The sequence below is a fragment of the Giraffa tippelskirchi genome, chromosome 11, assembly GCF_054371585.1.
Source record: "Giraffa tippelskirchi isolate mGirTip1 chromosome 11, T2T-mGirTip1v1.2.pri, whole genome shotgun sequence".
Lineage (NCBI taxonomy): Eukaryota > Metazoa > Chordata > Mammalia > Artiodactyla > Giraffidae > Giraffa > Giraffa tippelskirchi.
This window is the reverse complement of record NC_137285.1, coordinates 56,593,906-56,612,789: the sequence shown is the minus strand read 5'-3', so window position 1 is coordinate 56,612,789 and position 18,884 is coordinate 56,593,906. Positions and strand designations below refer to the sequence as shown.

Genomic DNA, 18,884 nt, shown 5'->3' with positions numbered 1-18,884 from the left:
TCAGGGATCATGCCTCATACATAGTAGGGCCTGGCACACAGTAGGTACTTTGTGATCATTTAATGAAGGAATAATTGAAAGAAAGTACAAAGGTGAAACACATAGAGACTATTTAAGAAACCACAAGTTGTCCAGTTTGGCCAGAGAATAAGGTAGGTTAGGTTTTTCTAACCTTGGTACTAACAATGGTTTGGACCAAATAATTCATTGTTGTGGGAAGTGATGGTCCTTTGCATTTCACAGTGCTGAGCAAGGTCACTGACTTCTACCTATGAGATGCCAGTAACATCTCTTAAGTTGTGAGAGCCTGAAACATCTGCAGACATTGGTAAATATCCCCCAAGGGAGTGAAACTGTGCCTGGATGAGGAGCACTGTGATAGGAAATTGTTGGAAAACAGGAGAAGGGATGTAGGATCAAAATTTGAGAGCTCTGATATGTCTGGATAGGGTATTTACACTTCATTTAATAGACAAAGCATATTTATTAACTATTTCTGGGCTTGGGAATTACCGAATCAGGGTTGTGATTTAGGGAGAATAATTTGGCAGTTTGTAAAACTGTCTGCATTTTATAAAATATATGCGTATCAAATATACAAAACAACAAAATTACTTAACATTCTTGGGCCTCAGTTTTCTCATATGAATAATGGTGATAATTATGGCATTATAGTGAAGATTAAATGAGGTAATTCATATAAGTACTTGAAACAGTGCCTGGTAACTTTTAAGCAAAACATAATTTTTGTTATTTTTAATATTATCTTTTTATCATTGAATTTATATATTTTTACTTGAAGGATAATTGCTCTACAATATTGTGTTGGTTTCTGCCAATATTATCCAGAAACAAGGCACTTAGCTCAAACAGCTTTGAAACATTTTTGAGATACAGCTACCAGTTCTCGTGTGAATCAGTATGAAAGCATTTGTGCCAAACTAGTCCAAGTATAACCCAAATCAGCACACTCAGAGGGATTGCTATTCTCATTTCTCCTTACATCCTGGATGAAAAGCTCATCAAATCACACTTAAGAACAAAATGGGAGACAATGCGGAAAAGAGAAAGAAAAGTGATTTTAAAGCTTCTTCTCATATACGTTAATGGAGAGCCTTGAAACCGTGTAAAGACAGACTGAAGGCAACAGCCAACAACTGCTTGCTCTACAGGGGCATCTTTGAATGGGCTGGCTTCCACATGTAATTGCTAACAAGCCACAGGTGCCAAGCCACAGGAGCCCGGGCTAGCCTGATTTTAAGAAGAGAAATGACAATTCTCTACCCGTCATTCATCGCAAGGTGTGCTTGTCATCTCTCACAGCACATGGTGAGTTACCTTTTTATTAGTGGCTTTGGAAATATTTTCATGAGTGAGAAGCTGCAACACCCTTACCTGCAAAACCGCTCGTAAATGAGACTATGCTGGATGGAGGATGTGCGATCCACCTGCCAGGAGATGAAAGGTGTGCATTCACGCTCTCAGACAATTGGATTAGGGCCTCTTTCCTTCCTGCCTGTCTCTTCACACTGGTCAAAATGATGGGCACACGCGGTTCTCCTATCTTACTTTATTCTCTTCCCCATTTTTCTAACCATTTAAACCAGCCAGCTTGAAATCAAGAAGATACTTAGAAAAATCAAGTTAATCTCAGTGGCTTGTTTAATAATATCATCTGACATTTTAAGTTTTCAAAATGCTTTCCCATAAGTCATTTTGCTTGAGCCCAGCCAAAGCCCTTAAAATGAACATTCTGTACTCCTTACAGAAAGAAACTGAGGTTCAGTGAAGTCTAATGCCTTGTCCATGGAAATCATGGAACTTGAGAAGAGAAGGTAGGTTTTCTGACTCATGGTTCTAACATTGTGACTGTCTCTTAATTATTCTTTACCACTGTGTCCAACAATATTTACATATTTCTTCCTTTTTTATTCTAGCTGGAGTCATACTTCCAATGAACACTTATAAGAATAATTAGACCCGTCTCATCCTTTGACTGATCTTCATAACCTTTTGCTAGGTCTTCATGCCTTTATCATGACTGCCTTAAATCCCTCATCACCCACTGCTATCAAAGTTAACCTCTCTCCTCAACACTGTGGCCGGATTCCATCAGTTTCCAGGTACTTTCAGAGCTATTCAGGTATTTAAGAACCATTCGTGTATTTAAGATTTGTCCTTCTCATCTTCTCTTTGATCTCAATCATGTCCAAAACTCTTCTTTCCTACTTCCCATTTAAGTGGGATTTATGACTATAAGTTCTAACATGGTGGTAAAACCATGGCCTGGGTCTCCAATACCTCCTCTCCCTCTCTCTTCCAGGTTGATCCCTCCAGTTTGGGGATGGAAAAGGGGGAGAAAATAAAGAATGTCTCCTACCTTTCCTAAATTGTAAAGACTCTAGACAGCAGAGAGGAAGAAACATTGTCAACTCTTCCCATATTCTGGAGCTTCAACGATCACTGTGTTTTGCTGGCTCATTTCCTTGGTGTGAAGCAGCAGCTGGGTCTTCAATTACTCTCTTTTCACCATTCGGTCTTTCTTCATTTTCTCTCACTCTCGGGATCAGATGTGTGTGTGTTCACCTCCGTGAAAAAGAATTGTGGCTCCTGAAGGAGACCTTCATCATCAAGATCAGAGGCAACAAGAATGGATACAAGTTTCAGTCTGTCCTTGCGGAGGTCCAGCGTGCTCATCACCTTCCCTTCCCGAGTGCCTGCCCGCGCTCTTGAGGCTCCAGCGTTTGACAGAGACATTTTCACAGAGACAGTTCAGCCAGCCCCTGCAACTGTAGAAACCAATTCTGCCTCTCTTGTAAATCCATGGGTGAGTGTGTGTGTGTGTGCGTGTGTGTGTGTGTGTGTAGCCTACTGCTTCTACTTCTCTGGTTGAACCCTAATCACACAAAATTTGGATGTGGGGTCAAGAGACCATTGTTTTAAGAATAATATAAATAATTGCATACTTGTATGCTGATAGGAATGAACCCCAAAATATAGTGTAGTGGGAGAAAAAAAGGCTCGAATCACATCCTTGAATAGAAAAAGGGGATGAAGTACAGTGTGCAAGAGGAAGTTTTGGCCCTAGCTAGGGACACAAAAAGTCATCTACATCAACAGAAAAACAGATTGGACAGCTACAGGTGCTAGGAAGTGGATAAATAAAGTGCTGGCACCCTGGAGAAGTTTTCTTCTGAGCACTCTAAGTGGCATTTGTAAAATATTTACTTCAAAAAGAAGGAAAATAATATGAGCCTATAAAGAAAATCTGAGATATAAAAAGTAATACGGAAAGAAGATGATAAATTTGCAGAAATAGACTGACAGACATTGAAAACAAACTATGGCTATCGATGCGAGGGGAGGCGAAGGACAAATCCGGAGTCTGGGATTGGCAGATGCAAGCTAATGTTTATAAAATAGATAAACAATAAGGTCCTACTGTATAAGCACAGGGAACTCTATTTGATATCTTGTGATAAACTGTAATGAAAAAGAATTTTTTTAGAAAAGACCCACTCCCTAGTTCACTCCAGCTTAAACAGACTTTTGTTCAGAACTCAATTTGCCTGTTTGGTCAAATTAAATTATTAAATTCTAGAACAGAAAGAATAGGTAAAGGATAACCAAATGCCAAATCAATTGCCTAGACCAAGGAGATAAATTTTCTCTTGTCATTTATAGTATATATTGCTTATTTAATAGTAAGCCCACCAGGCAGGAGACTTACGCTTCTACAAATTTATCATGGAGTCAAAATTTCATCAGCACTCACTGAAAAAAAAGTAATATATAGAAGCACCCTATTTATAATTATTCATAATATTTCATTGTATCCAGACCATATAAGCAATTATGTATCAGAAAGTAGAGCTTTTATTTTTGTGGCTATTGGTGATGAATGAATTTTTCCCTAAAGTCATCATAGCAAACATTTAGCATCTATTGCATGCTGACAGTATTCTGAGCAGTATACCAAAAGGAAAAATGACAATCTTTTCTGTACTATATTTTGCTATCTATGATTCATGGAGACAAAAAGAAAAAAAATACTCAAACCCACAAGAAAACTCACTCATGAGCTGTGCAGAGAATGTTCGGTGGCCTTCTCTGATAGGGCAGGCAGTTAGCTGGGGCAGCGGGGGGCCCAGACCTTCCCTCTGCTTGGTTCACCTATTCAGAGACCAGGATATTCTTAACCTTTTCTGGGTGGGTGAACAACAGATTAGGAATTTCTAATTGCCTTCTCTCTGAGGGCTCTCTCCCAACCAAGTGGCGAAGGTATTAGCAGAAAAGTGCTGTGCATCCAAGGTGATGTTAACTTTTTGTGAAATTAAGAGACCTTTATTTGAAAACAGCTTCAATAGCTAGAGGCGTAGAATAGAAGAAAGGTCCTTCAGGCTGTAATAATTGCCGGCTGCCCTGGGAAATGGCTTCAAGGCCGGAGTAGTCGTGGCTTCACGCAAGCACATCCTCTAATTATTGAAAAACCTGTGTAGAGTCTCCATGTTAATCAGTCTCTCAGAGACTTCAGCTTTATGTGGTTAGTGCAGATTTATGGCATTTTTCTTTTCCTGTTATTAAAACTGATATTTCACAAGGAAGAAACTATCTCTAGACAACTGTTAAAATGCAAAGTTTCAGTCATAAAAGAAAACTGCAAGATTATTCTGAGAAGATTCCACAGAGATTTCCAAACAAGGATAAGAAACAACACATCAAAGACAGGGGGTGGGGGGTGGAATTCAAAAATAAAAAGGCATGAGTTTAAAATATTAACAAAAAGACTCAACAGTTGGCCCATAGAATCAAGAGGTTAGAGTGTAATTAATTTAAGTGCTTGTTACAATTATGGAAATAAACATTTCATGAATAAATGCAAACTGAATTATACATAATTATGAAAGCACTAAACTAATTGGAACATTTGGATTAACATGGTAGGAGCCAAATTGGCTTTTTAAACCAATGATACAGTGCTTTGCACGTATCCTGCGTGTACGTGGCAAATATTAGTTATTATGGGTAAGAAGCGTATTTAGAAACATGCGTTTCTTTCAAGTAAGTGTTTTGTTTCTCTTGTAAAGTACTGTTGTTTTAGTTGCTAAGTCGTGTCTGACTCTTTGTGACCCTTTGGACTATAGCCTGTCAGGCTCCTCTGTCCATGGGATTTCCCAGGCAAGAATATTGGAGTGGGTTGCTATTTCCTTCTCCAGGGGATCTTCCCGACCCAGGGATCAAACCCACATTGGCAGGCAGATTCTTTACCACTGAGCCATCAGGGAAGCCCTCTTATAAAATATAGAGAGATATTTATGTGTTAAACTGTATGACTCTCATTGGAGAAGAATAGGCTAGAGCTGGCTGGTTGTGTCCATTATGTTCCAGACCAAAGTCTCCTTCCTACCTCACCACTTCATAACCAAAGCTTGATGGGCTACATGGAGATGGGTGGCAGGAATTGGCAATCTGAGAAAAGTGAAAGAAATGTGTGGTTAATTGAGATAAGGCCAAAAAGATTGAGGATGAAGTCTCCTTCATTAAGTTTAAATTTAAAAGCTTTTTTTTAATGGGTCATATAGCTACTTTTATTTTCTTAAAAATTTTATTGGAATATAGTTTATTTACAGTATTGTGTTAGTTTCAGGTGTACAACAAAGTGAATCAGTTATTCATATACATATATCCTCTCTTTGTTCAGATTCTCTTCCCGTATAGGCCATTAGAGTATTGAGTAGAGTTCCCTTTGCTACATGTGTGTGAATGCGCAGTCATTCAGCTGTGTCCAGCACTTTAGTGACCCCACAAACTGTAGCCCGCCAGCCTCCTCTGTCCATGGGATTTTCCAGGCAAGAATACTGGAGTGGGTCACCATTTCCTCCTCCAGGGGATCTTCCTGACCCAGGGATAAAACCTGTGTCTCCTACATCTACTGTACTGGCAGGTGGATTCTTTACCACTGAACCACCGTGCTATACAGTAGGTCCTTATTAGTTATCTATTTTATAGATAGTAGTGTGTATTGTCATTCCCAATCTCCCAATTTGTCCCTCCCCCCACTTATCCCCTGGTAACATAAGTTTGTATTCCACATCTGTGACTCTACTACTGTTTTGTAAATAAGTTAAATTTGTATCTTTTATGTATTTATTTTTTAGATTCCACATATAAAAGCTTGTCTGTGCCTTCCTTGCTACCTTTGGGCATTTTTCAACATTAATCTGTCACATTTGTTTATTAATGTGCTTTTTCCTCTCCCACATGTACCACATCACTGTATGACTGTATGCAAATCTGTATCAGTATATGTGAACATGACCCTCCTTGAAATGTCCTTATCCTACTAAAGCAAAAAGAAAAACAAACAATTATAGTGACAAAATTGTTCTTTCTCTTCTTCTTCTGTCATTAAAGTTCACATTTCTATAGAGAAGCAGAATCTGATCATAGCTTGATTTCAGGAAAGCAATCTGATTAAACTACATCATACTACAGTTGAAATGACTAACGAAGCTCCCAGTGGTATCATGTTGTTAGTACATGGTGAATCTGTATGTGGATGGAAACAGTTCCCCAGACATGACAATTACATCAGATAAGGGATCATATAACACTATCGACTCTTATCTCACTGGCTTTGACTCTGTGTGCTCATACAGTATCTCATCTCCTTGCAAGAGCTCACTCCATGATTTCTAAATTCCTGGGGAGTTTCTTTCCCTTGTCTAGGTATGAGTTAGCTGGCTACAGTCTGCAGTGTATGCACTGTGGTCCTCCTGTCCAGCTGTGGCCTTTTTCATTTATATGCTTTCTGCAAACCCCTTCACTAGGCCATTGTTCCTGGTGCTCTTTAAGAATCTTAGCACCTAAACCAAAAGCACTACATACTCCTTGAGAGTATTAGGAACACAGTCATTGAGGTCTTCAGTGACTTAAAGCCATTCTATCTAGTAGTGAGGACAGTGTTTTCATTTCTAACCCTGGGTCCTTATGGACACCAAAGTAACCCTCATGAACTTATGTCTCCTATAATCTCATAAAAAATAGTCTCTTGAGATTTTTGCTTCAAGCCGTCTTGACACAGGGCTCTGATACAAATGTCTAGAGGTGGATTGCATGAAACAATAGATACAACCTTCAAGCACATTCTCCTCTTCCCCAACTCTTTTGTCCAGACTCTCAACCCCACAAAACTCAGTTTATAAAAGTAATTGCCTGTGGGCCTTTATTCACTAAATGTTCTGACTTTCAAGCCTATAACCATGTCTGGAAGATAGCAAGGGTTTAATGAATCTTTGTAGAATTCACGAATAACTGAGTCATGAAAACAATCAAGTACTGTGGATCCCAGCAGCAGACATAGTTCAGGCTGTGGCCGGAGCCACAATTATAAGCAAATTTCCAGAGGAATATTTAAAAAGTATAGAGACCTTTCTGAGACTCTTAAAACCCATTTGGCCCCTCCACCTGAATACATACACAAACACATATATATGGGATTCCAAAGAAGGAAAAGAAAATTCTTGGAAGTCCTGGTGCCTCCTTCTCTTTTAAGAAGAAAGGGTAACTCTTCCCTCTGATAATGTTTGCCCTTGTATTACCAGTTAATGCCAGGTTACATGACTGTGGGTCGTGGTCTACATGATGGACCAGGACAAGATGGTCTGTCTTATGCTTAGGAGTTGGGGGCCACAAAGCAAAGAAGAAAGAAACTGCACAGAGATAATCAAAGCTTTGAAGGGAAATCAGACCTGGAGTCAGCTACTTACTTTTATTTTTTATTTGGCTGTGCTGGGTCTTAGTTGCAGCTTGTGGAACATATAATAGTCCCCTGACCAGGGATCCGGTCCAGGCCCCCTGAATTGGGAACATGGAATCTTAACCCCTGGACCACTGCTGAAGTGCCTGGAGTCAGCTATTTATTGAGGACTGAATATTTTATTATCATTATCTGAGTCTCTGAGAGATTATATAACTTGCCTAGAGTCACACATCTAGTGAGATTCAACTGTAGTCTGTCTGAGTCTAGAACTTAAGCAATTTCTGCCCCCATCCAACCTTCAAGCTAGCATGTGTATCATAAAGTCTGATCCACACTGAGTAGGTGAACAGAAGACTAGTATCATTCAATGCTATAAATGTTACTTTTATCAATTTTCCTCTTATCAGGAATATTTTTCTTTTCATTTACAGAATTTTTAGAGCAGACTAAAGTATTATGCATTAAAATGAGATGAGATTTTTATCTTGCTCTGGCATCCTATTTATTTAAAAATTTTAAGTTTTAGTTAACTTTAGTAAAAATGTATTTTATCCTTTTAAAGAAAATGTATTTTATCTATTATCTATTCTTATCAAAATCTCTAACTTTATTCAATAATCGCTCTAGGTCTGGCTCTTTATACAGAATATTTTATTTAATTCTTTTCCCACTCCTGTTCAACCACTAAGTCGTGTCAGATCCTTTGTGACCCCATGGACTGCAGTACACTAGGCTTCACCGTCCTTCACTATTTCCCAGTTTGCTCAAACTCATGTCCTTTGAGTCAGTGAGGCTATCTAACCATCTCATCCTCTGCCACCCTCTTCTCCTTTACCATTAATTTTTTTTTTGCTTTAATTCTTGATTTTTAAACCTTTATTCCTTTACCATTGTTATAAAACTATTATCTTTAATCCCATGAAGTAGATAAACTAATGTCTTGAAAGTGTAAGTATCCTTCCCAGGACTAAATAAAGAGAAGTGACAGGGCTAGAATATGCATTTATTTATTTTTAATGATAGATTTTATATTATTTTTATTCATTTTTATTGGAGTGTAGTTGCTTTTACAGTTTTGTGTTATAGAATGTGAACTCAGGTTAGCAAAATTTGTGCTCCTCTCCAGAGGGAGATTTTAACTATCCTTCTCCTCCTGAATTCCCACTTACTCTCCATTTTACTGACAGCATTCTGAAAGTCATTATCCCTTACTGGGGTACCATTTTGCAATGTATTATTTAACATATTGATTGATTACAGTTTGTAGCATTCCTCTTAGACATCCAGACACTCTCAGAGTGGTCTTTTAAATCTCACCACCATTTCCCCCCTTTCTCAGCTTCCTTAGACATGTTCATCCTTGGCTACTCTCTGCACTTTACCTTTTCTACTTCCTCTCTCCTACTGCAGACTGAGCCCCCAATAGAGAAATTTGGATATGATTTATTAGATGGTTTTAACCAAAGACCTCTATCCAAAAACAGATAGCTGGACTGCTTTGCCCTGGGCAGACTTCTCAGACCAGGTGTGTTTCCCTGGAGGGGCTTCAGTGGGCTGGGACAAGTAAGCCAAGGTTTTCTACCCTAGTTGACTCCCAACCATCTATGGAGTAACATCTGCTGCTGTACAACAGTGCTATCTACTCACCGTGAATTTTAGCATCCACTTACATTTTTTTAAAGTTATATAGAATTTTTATTAGAGCTATAATTGCCTAAAGAGGCACTATCCCTCAATGGCCATCAGCGGACAATATTTCAGCGTAATGGTTGGTTGATTTAAGCATTAACTCTTTTTCATAAGATTTTTAAAAATCATAAGAGAATAAAAATAATCCAATCTTATAACAAAAGGATAAACATATGCACAAAATTTATCATTTTATCTTAATCATATTAAGTTCAGTAGCTCCAAATGAATCTACCATTTAGCAATTAAAGATAGTTTTCAACAGATCACTGAAAGGTTAACATATACATGGACTCAGGTAGGGTACTTACTTCTCAGGTAGGACTTGGTGCCCACATAAAAATAAAAACAACTCATAGGTGAAACAGTACACTGATGCATATATAAATGAACATCTATTAGGGATTGAGAAGCACTGATATACTATGTACTAATTCTTAATAGATACCACTTGCCTTTACAATGTCTCCTAAGTAGAATGGCGAGTTGGGACAGCTCTTTATGGAAAAAACAAGTCATCCATCTTTGTTGGCCTCTCCTTCCTCCTAATTCTTAATAGATACTACCTGCCTTTACAGCATCTCTTAAGCAGAAATGGTGCTCAATTTAAGACAGAGAAGCTGTTGGGACAGCTCTTTGTGAAAAAACAAGTCATCCATCTTTGTTGGCCTCTGGCTCCTCCCTTATATCTATCTAAGCCCAGGGCTGGGTGGGGTGGGACACTCCCCCTCAGGCAGCCCAACCACTCAAAACCCAGCTGTTTACTCTGTGAGCAGTGAAGCTACACTCGAGAAAGTGCCTCATGGTGCTCTCAGAAGGAGCCTGAGGGAAAACGACATCTGACCCCGCTTGTGAGGTAGTCGTTCTTTCCTGTGGTTCTCCAAGTTACTAGAACCACTTAGCCCATCCTGCCAGGGCCCTGAAACTGTTTTTCACTCTTTCCAGAAGAGTGAAATCAAATCCTCTCATCTTCTTTGAGGTGAGGAAGCTCTCCCTGGGTGTGGAGAAAGTGGGAGAGCGTTAATGCTTGTTTGGGTTTCATTTTGTTGCAGGGTCTGAACAGCCTGTGTGAAAAGTTTGATCATACTGGGAATGAGAAAATGAATGAAGATTTCATAAGACAAAGACATCAGCCTCGTTCTCTATCTACCTGACATGGAATTAGAACTACTTCTGCAAACTCAGAACACAACGTGGGGCTTTATCCTCAAGAAATCAAAGTCAATTTTGTGCAGGTCACTTCACATGGGACAGTGTGAAAGTTAAAGTGTTACTCACTCAGTTGTATCCGACTCTTTGCGGCCCCATGGACTGTAGCTGCCCCCAAGGCTCCCCTGTCCATGGAATTCTCCAGGCAAGAATACTAAAGTGGGTTGCCATTTTCTTCTCCAGGGGACCTTCCTGACCCAGAGATCAAACCTGGGTCTCCAGCACTGTGGGCAAATTCTTTACTCTCTGAGCCACCAGGGAAGCCCAGGGATGGGAAGAGGGTAGAAAAATCATTAGCTCTCCAGGTAACTTTGATATTGTCAGGTCCCAACTAAGTAGGTAATGAGTCAGGCAAAACTGGATGGGATATGTTGCCAGGGAAAAGAAACCTAACAGAGAAATGTTTAGACACCTTAATTCTAATTTCAGACTGGCTGCCAATTCGCTTAAAGACCCCTCCTTTTCAAACTTCCTTCCCGAAAGAAGAATGGATAAAGAAGATGTGGCACATATATACAATGGAATATTATTCAACCATAAAAAGGAACAAAAATACATGGGCCCACGATTCTTGAAAGTGAAATCATTTTTAAGTCATCAGCAAAGAGCAAAGGTAGCAACATTTGCTATGTACATACAGACTTTGTGAGCACACATGTTGGAAGCTGGATGAATCCAAGTCTTAGGTGAACTTTCTCGTCTCCAATTCTTGTTGTACTTACTGCTCATGTCTCCCATGAGGCATGTATCGCTTGCCTTACACATATTTTCAAGTACATATACATACATGTTTACACGCAGATTTATTTGGAGTCCCCAGAAAGCAGGAACTGTGACTTATAGTTCTTCAAATTCTCAATGCCTTGTATGTAAGAGTAAATGATAACATTTCCCTGGCATGAACTTAGATGCTTCATTACCACTTTCTTAGTTACTGAGGACATAAATGGTATAAGGTATCTGCTTCTGCTGCTGCTAATACGCTTCAGTCATGTCCGACTCTGTGCGACCCCATAGACGGCAGCCCACCAGGCTCCCTCGTCCCCGGGATTCTCCAGGCAAGAATACTGGAGTGGGTTGCCATTTCCTTCTCCAATAAGTATCTAGCATGGATCATTTCTACCATGGATCATTTCCCTACAACTACCTCAGGTTCCAACTGGTATGGGATGCACCTCTTTTTTTTCATTGGGGTATAGTTGCTTTACAATGTTGTACTAGTTTCTGCTGTACAACAATGTGAATCAGCTATATTTATTCTTACATCCCCTCCTCCCACTCCCCAGATCCCACCCCTCCAGGTCATCACAGAACACCAAGCTGAACACCCTGTGCTATTCAGCAGCCTTGCACTAGCTGTCTATTGCACCTCTTTAGATTTTCTTCTCATTGCAAAGGATATAAACTGGAGCAAGAATGGACCTAAATACAGAATCAAAGTGGACCTAAATACAGAATGGACCTAAATGGTCCAAATGGACCTAAATACAGAATCATTTGGCAATCTAACGACTTCCTTCTCCCCCTTTTTTTTTAACAAAAGGAAATAATGGTAGCGTTACTTTTGCCATATTCACTTTGTTTAATGAAAATATACACCGTATGAACAAATAAAAATAATTTGTAGCACAATCCTAGAAAGTTACATTACAAGAACTTTCCTCAGCAGCCTTCCCTTTTCATCTCTCAAAGGGCGTGGAGGTATGTATGATGGGAAGAGTTTGGGTTTAAAGCAGATAAGGCAATGTGACTTAATTTCTCTGAGTCTCTGAATCTCCTTTCTGAAACAGCGGTAACAATGCCTTTTAGAAAATTTTTACAAGGATCAAATGAAATAGTCCAGATCCATGTGCCTGATCTATGACTGGTCCTCAATAAATGACTTGCTTTTGCAAGAAAAATGGACAAGACAACTGTGCTACTTGTCACTGTTTCCCAGTCAGTCACTTTTCTCTTGAAAATACTTAGCGCAATACTTACTTTTCTGCCTAATGAAGTGCAATTGATCCTCCATGACAGGGAAGCCAACTATATACAAATACACACGTGTACGCACACACACTACTGTTCTCTCAGGTTAAGAAAATTTTAATATTTATGCATACATATGATCCACAGTTTTATATAAATATGTGTCTTATATACATATTATACAGTCATTTAGAATATAACTTCTTTAAAGACAATGAATCTTGTGCTAGTTAATTCTGGTAGTTACCGAGTATATGAAAATACTACATGAATGCTGTTCTCGTTGCATTTTGTTAGAATAAGAGTCTCACTCACCACAGACTCATCCCTCAAGTGTTTCATATTGCAAGCATTTTTCTTCCTCCCCAATCCTCCTGCCTCTCCCACGCATTTGTCTTTATATTTGCATTGTCTGGTAATTTGGATATTTTTATTTGAGATTATTTGGCCTGTGTCAGGTATTCCTCTCTGTGATCCCCAGGGTCTTGTATCTTGTTTTTAACTTCTTCTCTTGCCTTGCTCTCTTTTTATCAGATGTCATCTATTGTACCTCCCTATTTTACCCTTGGGTGTTTCAATTATGCATGAATGAGATCTGCCTCACAGTCGCACGTTTCCATTTTCAGTCTAAATAACTGCGCACAGAATGAAAATCTCTGCACCGAACTTGAGAGGCTCTCCGCTGCTCCTGGGTTTCATGTGGGCTCCTTCTGGTCCTCTCGCCCGGTAGCCACTGTAAGGTCGTGTTGATGTCAGCTGTCCTTAGCATTCACCTCCGCTGTTACTATCACCGAAGCTCTTGCATCCAGCTCTCTTCAGCTCTTCCTCCAATATCCAGCCAAGACATTATTTCCACATTCGTATTTTTGTGATGGCTATGGTCCCTTTGCCACTCCAGTATTCTTGCCTGGAGAATCCCATGGATAGAGGAGCATGGCAGGCTGTAGTCCGTAGGGTTGCAGAGTCAGACATGACTGAAGTCTCTGAGTATGCGTGCATGCCTCGTTCCTTTGAGTTTCCTTTCAAACAAGCACCCGATAATTTAGCAGCAGGTTCTCTAAGAGTCTTAAATCAATGACTACTGTTTCAGCAATACCAATAAATCACTATTCCCCTAGAAAGCCCCATGGTTTAAATAAGTCAGAATTTCTCAAGATTTCAAACTTAACTATGTTTCTGAGGAGGCAGGATAGAAAGGAATGGAAAAATATCATGTTAGTTAGCATGAAAAGGTGTATGTGCCTGAAATAGGTATGGAGTAGAACAAAAAGGGGATGAAGGTTCAGGTTGGTTTCCTTTTGTGAATCATTAATCTGGCCATGAATATAAGATCTTAGCTGTCTCAGCTTATGCCTGACATAGAATTACCACTTTTTATTACTTACTGTATTGCATTTATACAATTCTGTGTCGCTAGTATTCAGTACAATGCCCAACCCATAAAGGAAACTCAAGGATGAAATCACAAGGATGTTACAATTGTGACAATAAAACAAAGTATAATGTTATGCATTTTAAGTGTAAATTGGTAAAGTAAATCTGAAGTCATCAACCTAAACAGCTGACCTCTAAAATTGACAGCTTTGTAACTGGAACAATTTAAGGTGACCATGATTCTTGTAAGTAATCCATTGAGTCCTACACTCAAAAGCATTTTAAATATACCAGGTTTGATCCCTAAGTTGGCAAGATCACCTGGGGAAGGGAATGGCTACCCACTCCAGTATTCTTGCCTGGAGAATTCCATGGACAGAGGAGCCTGGTGGGCTATAGTCCTTGGGGTTGCAAAGAGTTGGAAACGACTGAGCGACTAACACTTTCATTTTCATACCCACCTATTAACTGTCACCATCATAAATGAAAGGATAGTTAATACTAAAAAATAAATACATTGGGAAAGACATCATTTCAGTAGTTCTATAAGTGGAAGTGTTTTGTTCTTTTTCACAGGATTTGGCCTCTGTGGTTGATGGCTCAGCCTTGGCAACTGCCCGGGGAAGCTGCCTGCCCTAGCCTCTTAGAGAACAATCTCACAAGCCCTGTATTGATGAAGTGGCCCCTCATCAGCCACTTTTGTTCAGTCCTGGGTGACCACGCAAGACATGTTTAGATTTTTACTGTTTCTTTAAATAACCAAATATAAGTCTGTATTTGTCCTTAAAGAAAACATTCAAAACCCACTTCACCAATACCAGAGTGACCCTCTTGTTCTGCGGAAATTTACCGAACAGCAGGACAAGAAAATCCCTCGGAAATAAAAGCGTGTAAAAAAAGATGGAAAACAGTTTTGTTCACCTACCAGTTTTTTTTTTTCTCTTAAGAGTCTTCATTGTCATTCAATCTGGTCAATAATTACTCTTGAGTATACCTTTTCAAGGATACTAAACAAAAGCATTCATCTGTGCTGTGATCAGCAGTGTCTCTAATGGGATATGGAGGAGAAGCAAAGTAAATACAAATCAACACATGAATTTAGAAAAAATAACAGTCCCTCTGGGGAACTTGAGAGAAAAAAATGAAACAGAAAGCAATCAACTTGCTCAAAGTCTAGGTATAAGCGACATGATGATTAGTTAAATCATCTTAATGAAATGTACAGACCTATGTGCTCTTAGATAGATAATTCATATGCAATTTTATTATCTCTCAAGGTTTAATTAAATATTTGCCTTTTGGCTAATCAACAGCAATTAATAAGAAATTCTTTTAGTCATACAGCTTATAAGAAATATGGACACGGCCCACACTGGAATTTCACTGGTCTTTTAATGAAGGCAAGGGTGTGCAAATCATGAGAGCATGGATCTCAAGCCAGGGCCTAGCCAGGGTTCTCCAGGGAAACAGAACCCCCAGGGTGTGTGGGGTGCTCCCCAAGTGGCACTAGTGGTAAAGAATCTGCCTGCCAATGCAGGAGATGCAAGAGACGGTTCAATCCCTGTTTACATGCATGAGAGACAACTTCTCAGGTCAGGAGTGATGAGCAAATTAAACTTTTCAGACCCCATCTTTCAGCCTCCCAAGATATATTTCTAAAAAGTGCCTTGCCCCAGGGCTCTCTTTCAGCAGCTGTCTGCCGCTGAATCTGGACTGTCTTACCTGACTCCCTCGTGACTCAGTGGTAAAGAATCCGCCTGCCAATGCAGGAGACGTAGGTTCAATCCCTGGGCTGAGAAGATCCCTGGGAGAAAGAAATGGCAACCTACTCCAGATTCTTGTCTGGGAAACCCCATGGACAGGAGCCTGGCAGGCTACAGTCCATGGGATCCCAGAGAGTTGGACACAACTTAGTGACTAAACAACAACAGTAGGGTGTGTGTATGTGTGGAGAGGGAGACAGAGACAGAGAGATTTATGTTAAGGAACTCACTCCTGTGATTGTGGAGGCTAGCAAGTCCAAATTCTACAGGTCAACCTACCAGGCTGGAGACCCAGGGAAGAGCTGATACAACAGCTCTAGTCCAAGGAAGTCTGGAGGCAGAATTCATTCTTCTTCCGTGTTTCATATATCTGTTTTGCTAAAAGATTACCTATTATAAATGTTAATCTCATATGTTGGGATTAACACATGCACACTGCGATATATAAAATAAATAACCAACAAAGATCTACTGTATAGCACACGGAACCATACTCAGTTATTTTTATAACTTGTAGCTCAGTCGATAAAGAATCTGCCTGTAATGCGAGAGATCTGGGTTGGATCCCTGGGTTAGGTTTATCCCCTAGAGAAAGAAATGGCTACCCACTCCAGTATTCTTGCTTGGAGAATCCCATGGACAGAGGAGCCTGGTGGGCAACTGTCCTTGGGGTTGGAAGAGTCTGACAGGGCTTAGTGACTAAATCACCACCATAAGGGAAAAGAATCTGAAGAGTAATATATATTTATATGTGTATATGTATATGTGTGTGTGTGTGTGTGTGTAATGAATCATTGTGCTGTACATCTGAAACTAACATGAAATTGTAAATCAGCCATGCTTCAATTAAAAAATGATAACCTCAAGGACTTCCCTGGTGGTTCAATGGTTAATCTGCCTTCTAATGCAGGGGATATGGATGCGATCCCTGGTCAGAGAACTAAGATTCCATATGCTGTGGGGCAATTAAGCCTGCATGCCACAACAAGAGAAGCCCAGGGGCCACACCTACTGAACCTGAGCACTTTAGAGCCCTTGCTCCATAATAAGAGAAGCCCATGAGCCACAGTGAAGATCCAAGTGCAGCCAAAAATGATAATAAAAAATTATAATCTCATCTAAAAAACACGTTGGCAATATTGAAACTGGTGTTTGATCAAATTCCTGGGTTCTGTGACTTTGTCAAGTAGACACACAAAATTAATCATTGCAACCCTGGAAAGAAAAAAAAGAGACTATTTATTATAGAACAGGAGGCTTAAAATAGATGTGAAAGTGAACATAACACTTGCTGAAGTCTCAGTATCAAACTAGGAAAAGGAGTTCGGGTTGAAAAAAGAAAAAAGTAGTATTGGGTAACTGATATGGAGTCAGGTTAAGAATGTCATCCTAGGATTCCCTGGTGGTCCAGTGGTTAAGACTCTGAGCTCCCAATGGAGGGAGCATGGGTTCAATCCCTGGTTGGGGAACTAAAACCCCACATGCTGTGTGTCCAATAAATAAAATAAAACAATTAAAAAAAAAAACAGAATGTCATCCTATGTTTTATGTGCAGATATGCACTCACAGCACCTAAAATATACACATGTAGTATACTTCAACTGTCACCATACAAAGCATAAAACTGCACTGTAAAAAGAAGAAGCACTTATTAAAAACATAAAGAACCAAGAGTGTCATTTGTTTCCTAACTTGTCATGAAATAAATAATGACCTTTTGATCCTCAGCTTAGTACTACCATTTCATGCAAGCAAGATCACTGTTTTTACAGTCCTAGTTTCCCTGGAAAATAAAAAATCAAGGGAGGAGGAGAATAGTGAATAACAACAAATTACCAACGTACTTTGTACATCTGGACAGTGGTAAGTGATTTGGGTGTATAAAAAGAAACTTTGAGTAGTTTTTGGTGGAAATTTATTTGCCATAGTTTAAGCTAACTGATGCTTCATTAAAAGTAATTTTTAGCGAGGTAAATTCTTAAACTGCTGTCAACAATAAAGCATGATTTGAGGGAAAAGAAAGTCAAACCCCTATGCAGAATTTAATTAGGATTCATTTGTAAAATTGATTTCACTTCCAAAGAAAACATGGAAAATCTCTCTTAATCTCATGACTTCATTTGAAGACACTGTAATTTAGAGGGGAATTCCCTGGTGGACAAGTGGTTAAGACTCCACACTTCCAATGCAGGAGGTGCAGATCAGTCCTTGGTGGGGGAGCTAAGGCAAATGAAAGCAAATTAAGGACAAGTTAAGCCAAATTAAAACAAAAAGACATTATAATTTTTAGTATGTCCATAAAATGAGCAGAGAATTGATCCTGTGGTAGATGATACAAAGCTTGGCTGACCAAAGGGGACTTTGCAAGACAAACATGTCACCCAAGAGTGACCCCACTTTTGAAGGGGTTTGAAATGTAAAAAAAATGAAAAATAACACAATATAATGATAATATCATAAAATATAATAATGGCAGCCAGTTCATTAATTTGTTGGCAGATTCTGAGCTACAACACGGAAGAGAGCTCAGTGCAGTGCATGGCTTATGTAAGCATCCCTTCCATGTCTGTTACTTTTGAGGGGCTTTTTAAAAACCTGGCTGCTGATCTCACTCAGCACAGTTACTCTCCATATCTGAACAAGGTTGCTCTTCTTGCATTTTCCATACACAGAACATTCATTAAAGATCAAACTTAGTTTTCCCTTTAGAAAAAGAAAGAGAAATTTCCCAGGCTTGGGTAGTAGAGAAATAGAAAGAAATTGTTTTTAAAAATAAACAGAAAAAGAAGTCACCCCTTTCTGTGGGGAGTAGTCCTGGCTGGAATGCAAGGCAGCCCAGTGGAAACGGACTGGATTTCGCCCCCACTTTACATCCCCTCCCCTCAGGAGCCTCTGTGACAGATCTGAGGCACACAGTGGTGTCTGTGACCCTGTACTCATGTGGCTGAGGGGTCTGATGAGATATTTCACATGACTGTATGTGCTAGGTCAATTAATTTGGTTTCTCTCTTTCTGCCAATGGAGTTGATATCAAGTTACACGACATTATCCAATTTGATGGATATATAAAGCTTTTAAAATTTTATTGTTTTTTTCAATTTTTTCTTTTCTCAAGG

At 39.4% G+C, this 18,884-nt stretch overlaps 1 long non-coding RNA gene across 1 annotated transcript; it reads left to right on the top strand.

Annotated features, from left to right (window-relative positions):
* Nucleotides 1-1,186: 1,186 nt before the first annotated feature.
* On the top strand, nucleotides 1,187-6,196 carry LOC145527031 (uncharacterized). Its single transcript, XR_014069416.1, has 3 exons — nucleotides 1,187-1,835; nucleotides 1,938-2,123; nucleotides 2,324-6,196. It is a non-coding gene; the product is annotated as an uncharacterized LOC145527031 (long non-coding RNA).
* The last annotated feature ends 12,688 nt before the right edge of the window (nucleotides 6,197-18,884 follow it).